Raw genomic sequence first — 12,500 nt, 5'->3', positions numbered from 1 at the left:
TCTCTGTGTTTGTATAGCCTGGAAACAGACATCAGTGCCCTGCCAAGCTGCACACACTGCCATCATTCACACTGACCACAAGAGGGAGCCAGAGCACCACTGCTGTCCCTAATGTTATAACACAGTAAGAAGACAATTGAAATAGGCAGCAGTTACCTCCCCAGTCAGCCCAGTTCTCCCATTGTTAACACAAGGCTCCTCACACCCAGTCATCTAAACACTACAGTGTGGTCTGTGTCTGGAGGAAGGAGCTGCTCACTGTGATGCATGCTGGGAAACACTGACTCTGATATCTCAACATCTGCAACTTCCACCCCTGCCAGTGAATATTAAAGAATGTTAAAATGTCCCTTTAGCAGGCCAGCATTTTAAACACAATGATTCTCCCCTTGCTCTCCTCTCTGAGAGTTGCTGTAAGCTGTCTGTCCCACACCCCAGTTATTCCTGCAGACTCACATCAGTGTGTGTCAGCATAGAGGTTACAGCATGTCATTCCACCAGCATGGGAAGGGATTTCTGTTGCAATTCCACAGCCCAGCAGCACAGGCTGCACTACACTCTGTGACCACAAGAGGGAGAAAGTAATTCCACAGCCCAGCAGCACAGACTGCACTACACTCTGTGACCACAAGAGGGAGAGAGTAATTCCACAGCCCAGCAGCACAGACTGCACTACACTCTGTGACCACAAGAGAAAGAGAGAGAGAGAGAGCTGTAGAAATGCGCGGATAGTAAACTCGATGTTTTGTAATATCATCAATTGGCCCTTGATACAATAGACAACCCTAGCCCTCTCATGCATGAATTATGGTAACCTTAAACAAGATTTTTTTCAAATGGTTTTTATTAGTCTTCAGGGCCTATAAAAACATAAAAAGTTTATGTTTTTATAGATTTCACTGCAATATATAGCTCTTATAGGACAAAAAGTATTTAGCATAGGCCTGTAGAACAACATAGGCCTAATGTGCAATATGAATCTTAATAGTGCATGACGTCCACTTAAGTGGACATATGGTTTAACATAAACTGAAAAAAATAGTGACTATTAGAACAAAACATATACCATGTTATTAAACATGACTTTCTTTGAATATTTTTTGTACCTGCTCTGCTCTTTTTGTGTAAAAGGATTTTACAGAAATCCCTGAGGTGCTCGGTGCTGCTGAACTTTACTCTGTCATTGTACCGTCACTGTTATGTTTTTTGTAGTACCTACCAAGTTAAATAACACATGTTTGGACACAAAATATTTTTCAGTGACTTCAACAAGTAGTCTGTTTACAACAAAAATACAATCTGTGTTAGGAACGCTATTTTAGTCCGATTTAAAATGGAAATTAAAATGGTATTGAGTGCTGACAAGAGTTTGGTATCAGCTGTTGATTTCCTTAAAACAATCTTTTATAGTAAAATAAAGAAATGTATTCTTTTTAAAAATACGTAAAATTGAACTGTCAGAGAAGTGGGATTTGAACCCACGCCTCCATTCAGAGACCAGAACACAAAATTCTTTGGAAAGACAGAGTCCTTGAATCTGGCGCCTTAGACCACTCGGCCATCCTGACAAGCTACGTTTGTTATTGTAGAAAACCGCATTATTTATTTCAGCACACACTAGGGTTCTCGTATCAAGGCCCGATTGGGTTTACGCACATACCAACTGATGCTCCATGAATGATGTTAAGACAATTGTAAAAAAGAACGGATTGAAGCCAACCGAAAAAAGTAAGATTATTTATTTCAATATTGTTATAGCTATAAACGATGCATGCATTTTACAATAGCAATTGCTATTTGACAATGACCAATAAGTTATTTTGTTGCAATACTGTATACAATGTGAACATAATCAGACTTTGCTCCGTTGTCTCGAAGAAACATCTTCAATTTGTATTTAAAAAGTACGCCCAACGTGGGGCTCGAACCCACGACCCTGAGATTAAGAGTCTCATGCTCTACCGACTGAGCTAGCCGGGCTGACTGGTGCATGGTACTTTCACTGTAACCAACTGAGCTATTAATTTGTCATCTTATTTGAGAATATACTGAATGACAGAACCAAAGAATCCAAATATAATCCACTGAACTGTAGCTTCATTATCATAATGAAAACAGATTACACATGACCACAGTTCTGTATCAAAATTAAGTCGTAAGTATATGGTTTCCATTGTAGCTATTTACACACACTGCTCTGTTGTCTCCCCGGGTGTTATCTAACAAAAAAAGACACATGCTGTGCTGCCATAATTGATTACATAGACTTTCCTGCCCCGTCTTGCTTTCTTCTTAGATGTGATCTCAGGTTCTGCTGTGTTCTGCTCCCTCGATCACATTCTGCAGCATCTCGCCTTGCTAATCACTGCCGTATGCTTTGGCGGCTTAATAGGTTGGTCTCTGTGGCGCAATCGGTTAGCGCGTTCGGCTGTTAACCGAAAGGTTGGTGGTTCAAGCCCACCCAGGGACGATGCTTTTTGCATTTCTTAATCACATTAGAAAATGGCACTCTAATACGCTGTTATTTCATCCAATTACGCTGAAGAATAAATGTGCTCTCTTTTTTTAGTTCAAAATAATACAAAACAAATTTCGTCTTGTTGTTTGCCGAAACCCGGGATCGAACCAGGGACCTTTAAATCTTCAGTCTAACGCTCTCCCAACTGAGCTATTTCGGCTTGACAAGACTGATGTTTCGAGATAGCATTCTTTTTGGCAATCCAGTAAACCTGTAATGAGAAACGTTCAACAGCTCGGCAACACCATAATAGAATCCGATGCCTTTACAAATGTGTTTCGAAACTGTTAAGTTTTCTCCCAAATGTGGTTCTCAACAAATGTTTTTTTTTTAAATTATTATTCCTTCCAGAGTAAGTCCAAAAGGCAAACACTGGAACTGGCTGCCTGAAAGTGCAGCGCTTGAACTGCCTCAACAAACGCTTAGCTCTAAAACGTGTACATTGAAAGTCTATTAACATCTTTAACACAATCATCTGTATTCCAATCCACAGGGTGATCAATAAAGTGACTGCTGGCTTTGTTTAAATATTAACAAGATGTTTTCAGGATTCACGCGTATTCTGAGCAAGCACGATAGAATATGGTAGTGAAAGGACAAGCAAATAACAGGTTTATTGGCTCTGGTCTTGTATCATCACCCTGACTACTGTCCGTAAGAAAGTGGCATTAATAAAAACGTCATTATGCAAAGTTCCCAATGCGCAAATACGCAGCATATTTAAACTTCTTCACAATCTTAAACCTTCCCAAATGAATTTAAAATACTTACTGACAGGTACGGCCCTTTCCCAATGTAACACTCTGCTTTGTTTGAACACCAACGATGGGTGGGATATTATGTAGTAAACCACAATACTATTGTTCCCACTGTTCACGAGATGAGGCGTTGCCGTGGTAACCATGGTCTGTGAGGCGCCGGTGTGAAAGAGTTGCAGTGCAGCGGTGACGTCGGAACAGTCTTTCTGATGAAAACGCAGAGCAAGCTGAGAATGACGCTGCGCTTTGAACGGCGCTGTAGCTGCGCTGGAGACTGGATGGAGCAGAAAAGACTAACGATGGAGCTCCTGCAGAAAAATAGAAAAGCTGAATGATGAAAAGAATAGAAACAAACACAGACGAAGGGCGGAAGCAGTGCTGGGTATATAAATAGAAAAGAAGGAGAGATTGACATGCAAGCTACCTAACGGGATTGCCCATACCGCTCTGGTCACGCCCTTTTTACCTGACCAAACACAGCAGCGCAAGATAATGGCAGAGAGACTGGAACTTGATTGAAACTGAACTGCCCCCCCAGGAAGTAATTTGTTTGTCGCTATATAATCAACATGTTGTGTGGGCTAAATTGTATAAATAAATGTCCGGATTTCAAATTCAAACACGCTAAAAAATGATATAGAGTGGAATAGATATAAAGACGGCTTTGACCTCGACGTGATTTAAACACGCAACCTTCTGATCTGGAGTCAGACGCGCTACCGTTGCGCCACGAAGTCCTGGTGTACTGTTTGCTTGTGATGCAATGTTAGAGTGCACAGCGTGACATGAACGCATGCGATAATGTGTGAATTTACCAACAGAAACATAAATAAAAGTGTATGTATTTATTTGTGAATAAACTATCTTGCTTATACGATGGGACCAGAGACCTTACATCGGCAATCTAATGATAGGCCAACCCCAGAGAGACTTTGTCTTGACCAGGGACTAATATAATCTAAAAACAAACTGCGATGGGAATGTGAATAGAGTCAAATACATTTGTACCATTCTGTAAATTATATATATATATATATATATATATATATATATATATATATATATATATATATATATATATATATATATATATACACACCTCAAGTAACTGTAGGTTTTTTTAAATACTTTTTTATTTTATAACTGTAGCTTTATTATCATAATGAAAACACATTACACATGACCACAGTTCTGTAACAAAATGACAAAAACAAAGACGTTCCCATACCGGGAGTCGAACCCGGGCCGCCTGGGTGAAAACCAGGAATCCTAACCGCTAGACCATATGGAAAGGTGATTAGTAAACTCATTTACATGCAACAGTAGCTACACTCTAAAACCATGTGTAAGTTTGGAACCACCATAAACACTTATCTGTAACACTTTTTAAACGCGTCAAGGCGTTTACTTTATAAACATGTTTAGAATATAAACGCGTTAAGGTGTTTAAGTAATAAACACGTGAACATGTTTATTCGCTCTAACACTTTTTAAACACCTGAACACGTTTACAAATCTACAGATGTTTAAGATCTAAACACGTAAAATGCTTTCTTATTTTTACAATACAAAAAGACACAAATTAAACAACTTACTTTTATTTATTGCATATTTCAAAGTTAAGCCAAAAACTTTTTTAAACAAAAAATCTATTGCAATAGTAACAAGTATTTGAATTGTAATAAATATTTACAATTTGAAGAATAAAATCTGTTACACCTATATACATATTGTAGCGTGCATGGTGGAAGGCAGCAATAGGGCTGGTAGGTGTCTCGAACATCTAAACGAGTCAGCCCTTAATAAAGACCGTCCGTGTTCATTTCGGCGTTTATGACATTGTCTATACACAACAGCTCTTATGTAATCCTATTGGTATCGAATCGATCGCAATTAATGTGTTCCATGTTTCCAGGCAGTTTGATAGTTTTAATACTGTATTACATTCTGAATATGAATAGAGCTGAATTATTAATTGTAGATAATACTTAGAATACCAGATACATATTTAGCATTAAAAAGCAATAGATGTGATTTATTTAATAGTCGTTCATTATTTTGTGTATCAGCCGCCACACAAAGCCGAGCGCAGTGCGGTATACTGTAATGATGCTCCAGTCAGTCTGTCCGGACTGCACTTGAACCATCTTAAAAACACGAAGCTTCTAATAAGCTAAATTGTAAGAGTTAGTAAAGAATTGCGCTAATATAACGAAGATAAATTTGAACTCCTAGCTGGAGCAACGAGAGAGGACGAGAGGGCGGGGCAGAGAAGGAGGGGGAGACGCTGCTAGGCAACCGGCTCGTGAACATTCCACTCAGCTGAGCAGAGACCGTTAGGATTTAAAAATGCAAACGTTCCGAGCGGCGTTAGGCGCTTCGTTAAATTAACACACCGTTGCTGGCATTTGAATGTAACCATATTTTAAATACTCAAATAGGACTGTATTAAAAAAATATATTATGTTTTTCAAAGTAATATGTTATTTGGAATATTAAAACAATCAAGTTAAATAACATGTTTGGACACAAAATATTTTTCAGTGACGTTAACAAGTAGTCTGTTTACAACAAAAATGCAATTTGCGTTAGGAACACTATTTTAGTCGTATTTAAAATGGAAATTAAAATGGTATTGAGTGCTGACAAGATTTTGGTATCAGCTGTTGATTTTCTTAAAACAATCTTTAATAGTAAAATAAAGAAATTTATTCTTTTTAAAAATAAGTAAAATTGAACTGTTAGAAGTGGGATTTGAACCCACGCCTCTATTCAATAAGTAATTTTGTTGCAATACTGTATACAATGTGAACAGAATCAGACATTATTATTATTATTATTATTTATTTCTTAGCAGACGCCCTTATCCAGGGCGACTTACAATCGCAAGCAAATACAAATACATTCAAGTGTTACAATATAAGTCATACAATAAGAACAAGAAATACAATAATTCTCAAGTGTGACAAACCACAATTCAATAATACAGCAGATAATAGTGAAAGTTACATCAGGATATGATTAAGTAGTGATAGTTACATCAGGATATGATTAAGTACAAAATACTACAGATTAAACACTTGGGAGATTACAATATTCTGAGGTACAGGATTAAATGCAGTAAAATAGGGGGCAGATAAGAGCAAAATAAAGCATATTTAAATGAAGGGTGATAGTGTCCCAGGATACAACAGAGGAGTTCTACAGGTGCTGTTTGAAGAGGTGAGTCTTAAGGAGGCGCCGGAATGTGGTCAGGGACTGGGCAGTCCTGACATCTGTAGGAAGGTCGTTCCACCACTGCGGAGCAAGGGTGGAGAAGGAGCGGGCTCGGGAGGCAGGGGAGCGTAGCGGAGGTAGAGCCAGTCTTCTAGTGCAGGCGGAGCGGAGAGGTCGAGTGGGGGTGTAGGGAGAGATGAGGGTCTGGAGGTAGCTGGGTGCAGTCTGATCAAGGCATCTGTAGGCTAGTACAAGAGTCTTGAACTGGATGCGAGCGGTGATCGGGAGCCAGTGGAGCGAGCGGAGTAGTGGAGTAGCGTGGGCGAAGCGAGGTAGAGAGAACACCAGGCGAGCAGCAGAGTTCTGGATGACATTGCTCCGTTGCCCCCCAACGTGGGGCTCGAACCCACGACCCTGAGATTAAGAGTCTCATCCTCTACAGACTGAGCTAGCCGGGCTGACTGGTGCTCATTTCTTTCACTGTAACCAACTGAGCTATTAATTTGTCATCTTATTTGAGAAAATAGTGAATGACAGAACCAAAGATTCCAAATATAATCCACTGAACTGTAGCTTTATTATCATAATGAAAACAGATTACACATGACCACAGTTCTGTATCAAAATTAAGTCGTAAGTATATGGTTTCCATTGTAGCTATTTACATACACTGCTCTGTTGTCTCCCAGGGTGTTATCTAACAAAATGACAAATACTGTGCTGCCGTAATTGATTACATAGACTTTCCTGCCCCATCTTGCTTTCATCTTAGATGTGATCTCAGGTTCTGCTGAGTTCTGCTCCCTCGATCACGTTCTGCAGCATCTCGCCTTGCTAATCACTCCCGTATGCTTTGGCAACTTAACAGGTTGGTCTCTGTGGCGAAATCGGTTAGCGCGTTCGGCTGTTAACCGAAAGGTTGGTGGTTCAAGCCCACCCAGGGACGATGCTTTTTGCATTTCTTAATCACATGAGAAAATGGCACTCTGATACAGTGTTATTTCTTCCAATTCAATGAAGAAAAAAATATACTGTTTTTTAGTTCAAAGTAATACAAAACAAATATTGTTTTTCAGTTTGCCGAAACCCGGGATCGAACCAGGGACCTTTAGATCTTCAGTCTAACGCTCTCCCAACTGAGCTATTTCGGCTTGACAAGACTAGTGTTTCGAGATAGCATTCTTTTTGGCAATCACCTTTTTGTCAATCCACTAAACCTGTGATGAGAAACGTTCAACAGCTCGGAAACACCATAATAGAATCCTGACAAGCTGCGTTTGTTACAGTAAAAACCCGCATTATTTATTTCAGCACAGACTAGCCCTTTCACGCATAGAGGTCACTACAGTGGACAGCTATTTTTAAGTGATTATCTCCTATAGAAACACTGTCTTGACATCACTGATGCATGGTATCCTCTTCAGTGGACGTCTACTGAAATTAAAACGCCTGCCATCTAGTGGCATTTGATAGGTACTACAACAAACATAACGATGACAGTACAATGGCAGAGTAAAGTTCAGCAGCACCGAGCACCGAGGAATAACATGGTATATGTTTTGTTCTAATAGTCACTTTATTACAGTTTATGTCAAACCATATGTCCACTTAAGTGGACGTCATGCACTATTAAGATTCATACTGCACATTAGGCCTATGTTGTTCTATAGGCCTATGCTAAATATTTTTTGTCCTATAAGAGCTATATATTGCAGTGTGGTTCATAAATAGGATCATTTGGATCATGTTATCTCCTCTCAACTGTTTTTTTAATTGAAAATGAATTTTCTGAATAATTATTATTCACAGCAGCTGTGTGGTAGTAGTCACAGTTTTATTAGTAGTATTGTTATTTTCTTAGCCAGACATCAAGAGCATCGAGCTCCAGGGTAGTAGAGGAGATTCCATCACAATCAAGTGATAGTGATGATGGGGAATGGCAGCCAGACACGCAGGGAGAGGAAGCAGGGAGCCCACGTAGCAGCAGTGAAACAGATGAGGATAGTGAGGATGATGCTGAAGTAGTTGAGGGAGTGGGGAATCACTGGCCAAAGATAACTGATGCCATGATGAGGCTTGTACATGGAAAACTAAGTACATCTGCATGCAGTGTCTTGAGTCATTGTGTCCTGGGTGCTTTACCAACTTCCACACCCAGCGCTAAAATCAGCCAAATTCAGTTCACTACAGAGGGAAGAATGGTAACTTGGTGTGTATGACACACTGAAGTAAAAAAAGATTATTGTTTCAACAATGAAGACATTTTTGTTACAAACACTGAGGACATTTTTGTTTCTGGCAAAAAAAAAAAGAAAATATTCGAATTCATATCAGGAATGGAATCAGCCATTTAGTTTTGCATTTTGTATTAGCCTACTTCTTCCCAAATAAAAGAAAAAGACTTTCAGTCCTAATATGCTGTTCCATTATAATAGGGCAGTGTGTTATGTTACACATGCAGGGTGTCCAGTCAAGTGCACACATGTATAACTTCTTACATTTTGTACTAAAAAAACAAAACTTTTTTTGTGTTTTTATAGGCCCTGAAGACTAATAAAAACCATTTGAAAAAAATCTGTTTAAGGTTACCATAATTCATGCATGAGAGGGCTAGGGTTGTCTATTGTATCAAGGCCTGATAGGGTTTATTACGCACATACCAACTGTTACTCCATGAAAGATGTAATGACAAGTGTAAAAAAAGAAACGGATTGAAGCCAACCCAAAAAAGTAAGATTATTTTTTTTCAATATTGTTATAGCTATAAACGCTGCATGCATTTTACAACAGCAATTGCTATATGACAATGACCAATAAGTAATTTTGTTGCAATACTGTATACAATGTGAAGAGAATCAGACATTAATCAGTTGCTTTGAAGAAACATCTTCAATTTGCATTTAAAAAGGACGCCCAACGTGGGGCTCGAACCCACGACCCTGAGATTAAGAGTCTCATGCTCTACCGACTGAGCTAGCCGGGCTGACTGATGAAAGTTTCTTTCACTCTAACCAACTGAGCTATTAAATACTGAACGACAAAAGTCCAAATATTATCCACTGAACGTCACCAGAAACAGCTTTGATGACACAAAGTCGTATGACACGAACCCTAAGAATGTTATTCCAGATTCATTGTCGCTTAGAAACAACTGCAGCCTCCCTGCCTCAATACTAATAATACCAATACAAAAATCGAATTACATGTATTTAAAAATGAATGGCCTCATCCATCTGGAACGATTGGTTCTGCATTTATACAGTATCAACCTTAATCTGAGTTGAGAGGCACCCAACCTGTGGAGGATTTTAAATGTGCGGGGATGTGAATAGAGTCAAATACATTTGCATCATTGTTTATTCCTTTATTCCTATATTTTTAATGGTAATACTGACAATCCTTTAACAAGTTCACTGAACCTGTGTATTTGCATGGTCCAGTATAAGAAGGTACGATTTTTCTGGAGTTCTTGGTTGCTCAGTTCTGCACCAGTTATCAGAGCTGAAAAACAACAGCAATAGGTACCTGGTATGGTAACTGGACCACATATCATTTATATCAACTGACTGTTTTCCTCCAAATATAATAATGCCAGTATTTGATATGTGTATACTAGAACATTCATTATATAGCACCCAAGTTCAAATCAATGCTTTTTGTAATAGATAATGAAATTAGCACTGAAAGGGAGACCTATAAAGTAGTTATAATGTGAAGATCATTATTTTTATAAGCATTGATTCAAATTCGAACTTACATGGTTGAACCTTCTGGGGCGATACCAGCTTATGGATCACTTTGTATCAGTCAGGTTGAGCTGCCATCAGCCTTTCTTCTGAACAAGGGTTCCATCTGAACCTGAAAAAAGAGCATTTGTGACAGAATAGCAAGGTTGCAGTTAAACAAAAGACTTCAATTAAACAAATAGCCTAAACACAAAATAGTCACAATGGCCAAATAAAAGGTTTCTACACAAAACAACAAGAAATCAAAAAGGGGCTCACTGGGTGAAAACAAATAAACACTACTATACAATGGCAAAAGGGACTTATTGTTGAAAAAGAGAGATTATTTAAAAAAAAAAAGCTTGGAGTATCCATGTTCACGTTTTTTAAGTATTGCTTTCAAAACAAGATCATTTTTTAATGAAAACTAAATTAAACTTAAAAACCTAAAGTTAAATACAGTACTATAACGTTCATGGATACATAATTAAAAGTAAATGATAGAAAAACACAGTGTATCCTATCCTATCAATGTACAATTCACTATTCTGGTACTATAATGCAGTACCACCATGATAATACGATTGTAGTTTTTATTTCTAAGAAATATCCTGGTATCTACAGTATAATGCAACACTATACCACGGTACTATATGGTACTATTTATTTTACCATGGTACGATTTCTGTTGTCCCGGATACAAGTATTACAGTATCATTATAACGGACAAATGTATTAAATATAATTGCGCTTTGGATAAAACAGTCCCTCAAACAAGTTTCTAGCTGTCGTAAATATTACATGTTTTAACACAGAACTGACACCTATTGTAAAAATGTCAATCGTGTATTTTTATTGATAATATTACAAAACATAGAGTTTACTATCCGCGCATTTCTACAGCTGACATTTGTACATATATTATTATTGGCATTTTTTAATTTTTTGGTGACTATACATACAGTACTAGTGACAATTAAAATAATACTGTAATAAAATTCTTCCCTTCAGATGATTGTATTTCGAAATAAACCAAAAGTCTTCACGATTCAATAATCTCCCGCCGTTGAGAACGCGCAGGATTCTTGGGAGTTCTACGAGATCTGATTGGATAATTCCGTCACTTCATTCTAGGTAGCTCTGCGATATCTGATTGGCTCTTTCCTGGTCAATTATTGGTAGTGACTCGGGCTATGATTGGTCAAAACTACCAAGCTGTTACCAAGATTGAACATCGCCTTTTGGCTGGGTGGGAGGGGGAGCTGGCTGGGCTGCGGACCGCACAGCTGAATAACTTATTTTGCTTTAATAAAGTCGGTCCACAATGCCTGGCATTAAAAGTGATTCACGAGAAGCAGTTGCGGGATTTAATCAGGAATGACTTGTGCAACAAAACAAGTTCCCTGACCGGGAATCAAACCCATGCGGGGGCGGAAAGAGCACTGAATCCTAACCACTAGAGCATCAGGAAAGCAGGTTACTGATGTGAGTATCTTTTTATCTGTGCAAAGAAGGGGCAGCAATCCTGCTGAACATCCTCACTACATGAGCAGCGTGCTGCTGGGCTGTGGAATTACTCTCTCCCTCTTGTGGTAACAGAGTGTATTGCAGTCTGTGCTGCTGGGCTGTGGAATTACTCTCTCCCTCTTGTGGTCACAGAGTGTATTGCAGTCTGTGCTGCAGGGCTGTGGAATTACTCTCTCCCTCTTGTGGTAACAGAGTGTATTGCAGTCTGTGCTGCTGGGCTGTGGAATTACTCTCTCCCTCTTGTGGTCACAGAGTGTATTGCAGTCTGTGCTGCTGGGCTGTGGAATTACTCTCTCCCTCTTGTGGTAACAGAGTGTATTGCAGTCTGTGCTGCTGGGCTGTGGAATTACTCTCTCCCTCTTGTGGTCACAGAGTGTAGTGCAGTCTGTGCTGCTGGGCTGTGGAATTACTCTCTCCCTCTTGTGGTCACAGAGTGCAGTGCAGTCTGTGCTGCTGGGCTGTGGAATTACTCTCTCCCTCTTGTGGTCACAGAGTGCAGTGCAGTCTGTGCTGCTGGGCTGTGGAATTGCAACAGAAATCCCTTCCCATGCTGGTGGAATGACATGCTGTAACCTCTATGCTGACACACACTGATGTGAGTCTGCAGGAATAACTGGGGTGTGGGACAGACAGCTTACAGCAACTCTCAGAGAGGAGAGCAAGGGGAGAATCATTGTGTTTAAAATGCTGGCCTGCTAAAGGGACATTTTAATATTCTTTAATATTCACTGGCAGGGTTGGAAGTTGCAGATGTTG

The 12,500-nt window shown here is 39.2% G+C and overlaps 8 non-coding genes across 8 annotated transcripts; 1 reads left to right on the top strand and 7 right to left on the bottom strand.

Annotated features, from left to right (window-relative positions):
* Positions 1–1,455: 1,455 nt before the first annotated feature.
* On the bottom strand, positions 1,456–1,568 carry trnal-caa (transfer RNA leucine (anticodon CAA)). The gene is made up of 2 exons: positions 1,531–1,568; positions 1,456–1,503 (listed from the first exon to the last, which is right to left on the bottom strand). It is a non-coding gene; the product is annotated as a tRNA-Leu (tRNA).
* Positions 1,569–1,907: 339 nt separating this feature from the next.
* trnak-cuu (transfer RNA lysine (anticodon CUU)) lies at positions 1,908–1,980 on the bottom strand. The gene has a single exon. It is a non-coding gene; the product is annotated as a tRNA-Lys (tRNA).
* Positions 1,981–2,396: 416 nt separating this feature from the next.
* trnan-guu (transfer RNA asparagine (anticodon GUU)) lies at positions 2,397–2,470 on the top strand. The gene has a single exon. It is a non-coding gene; the product is annotated as a tRNA-Asn (tRNA).
* Positions 2,471–2,605: 135 nt separating this feature from the next.
* Positions 2,606–2,678, bottom strand: trnaf-gaa (transfer RNA phenylalanine (anticodon GAA)). Its single transcript has one exon. It is a non-coding gene; the product is annotated as a tRNA-Phe (tRNA).
* A 1,263-nt stretch (positions 2,679–3,941) lies between these two features.
* trnaw-cca (transfer RNA tryptophan (anticodon CCA)) lies at positions 3,942–4,013 on the bottom strand. Its single transcript has one exon. It is a non-coding gene; the product is annotated as a tRNA-Trp (tRNA).
* A 482-nt stretch (positions 4,014–4,495) lies between these two features.
* Positions 4,496–4,567, bottom strand: trnae-uuc (transfer RNA glutamic acid (anticodon UUC)). The gene has a single exon. It is a non-coding gene; the product is annotated as a tRNA-Glu (tRNA).
* Positions 4,568–7,570: 3,003 nt separating this feature from the next.
* On the bottom strand, positions 7,571–7,643 carry trnaf-gaa (transfer RNA phenylalanine (anticodon GAA)). The gene has a single exon. It is a non-coding gene; the product is annotated as a tRNA-Phe (tRNA).
* Positions 7,644–9,402: 1,759 nt separating this feature from the next.
* Positions 9,403–9,475, bottom strand: trnak-cuu (transfer RNA lysine (anticodon CUU)). The gene has a single exon. It is a non-coding gene; the product is annotated as a tRNA-Lys (tRNA).
* Positions 9,476–12,500: the final 3,025 nt, after the last annotated feature.

Source organism: Acipenser ruthenus, chromosome 32 (assembly GCF_902713425.1).
Source record: "Acipenser ruthenus chromosome 32, fAciRut3.2 maternal haplotype, whole genome shotgun sequence".
NCBI lineage: Eukaryota > Metazoa > Chordata > Actinopteri > Acipenseriformes > Acipenseridae > Acipenser > Acipenser ruthenus.
Note: the sequence above shows the minus strand (reverse complement) of the source record. Positions and strands in the feature narration are given on the sequence as shown.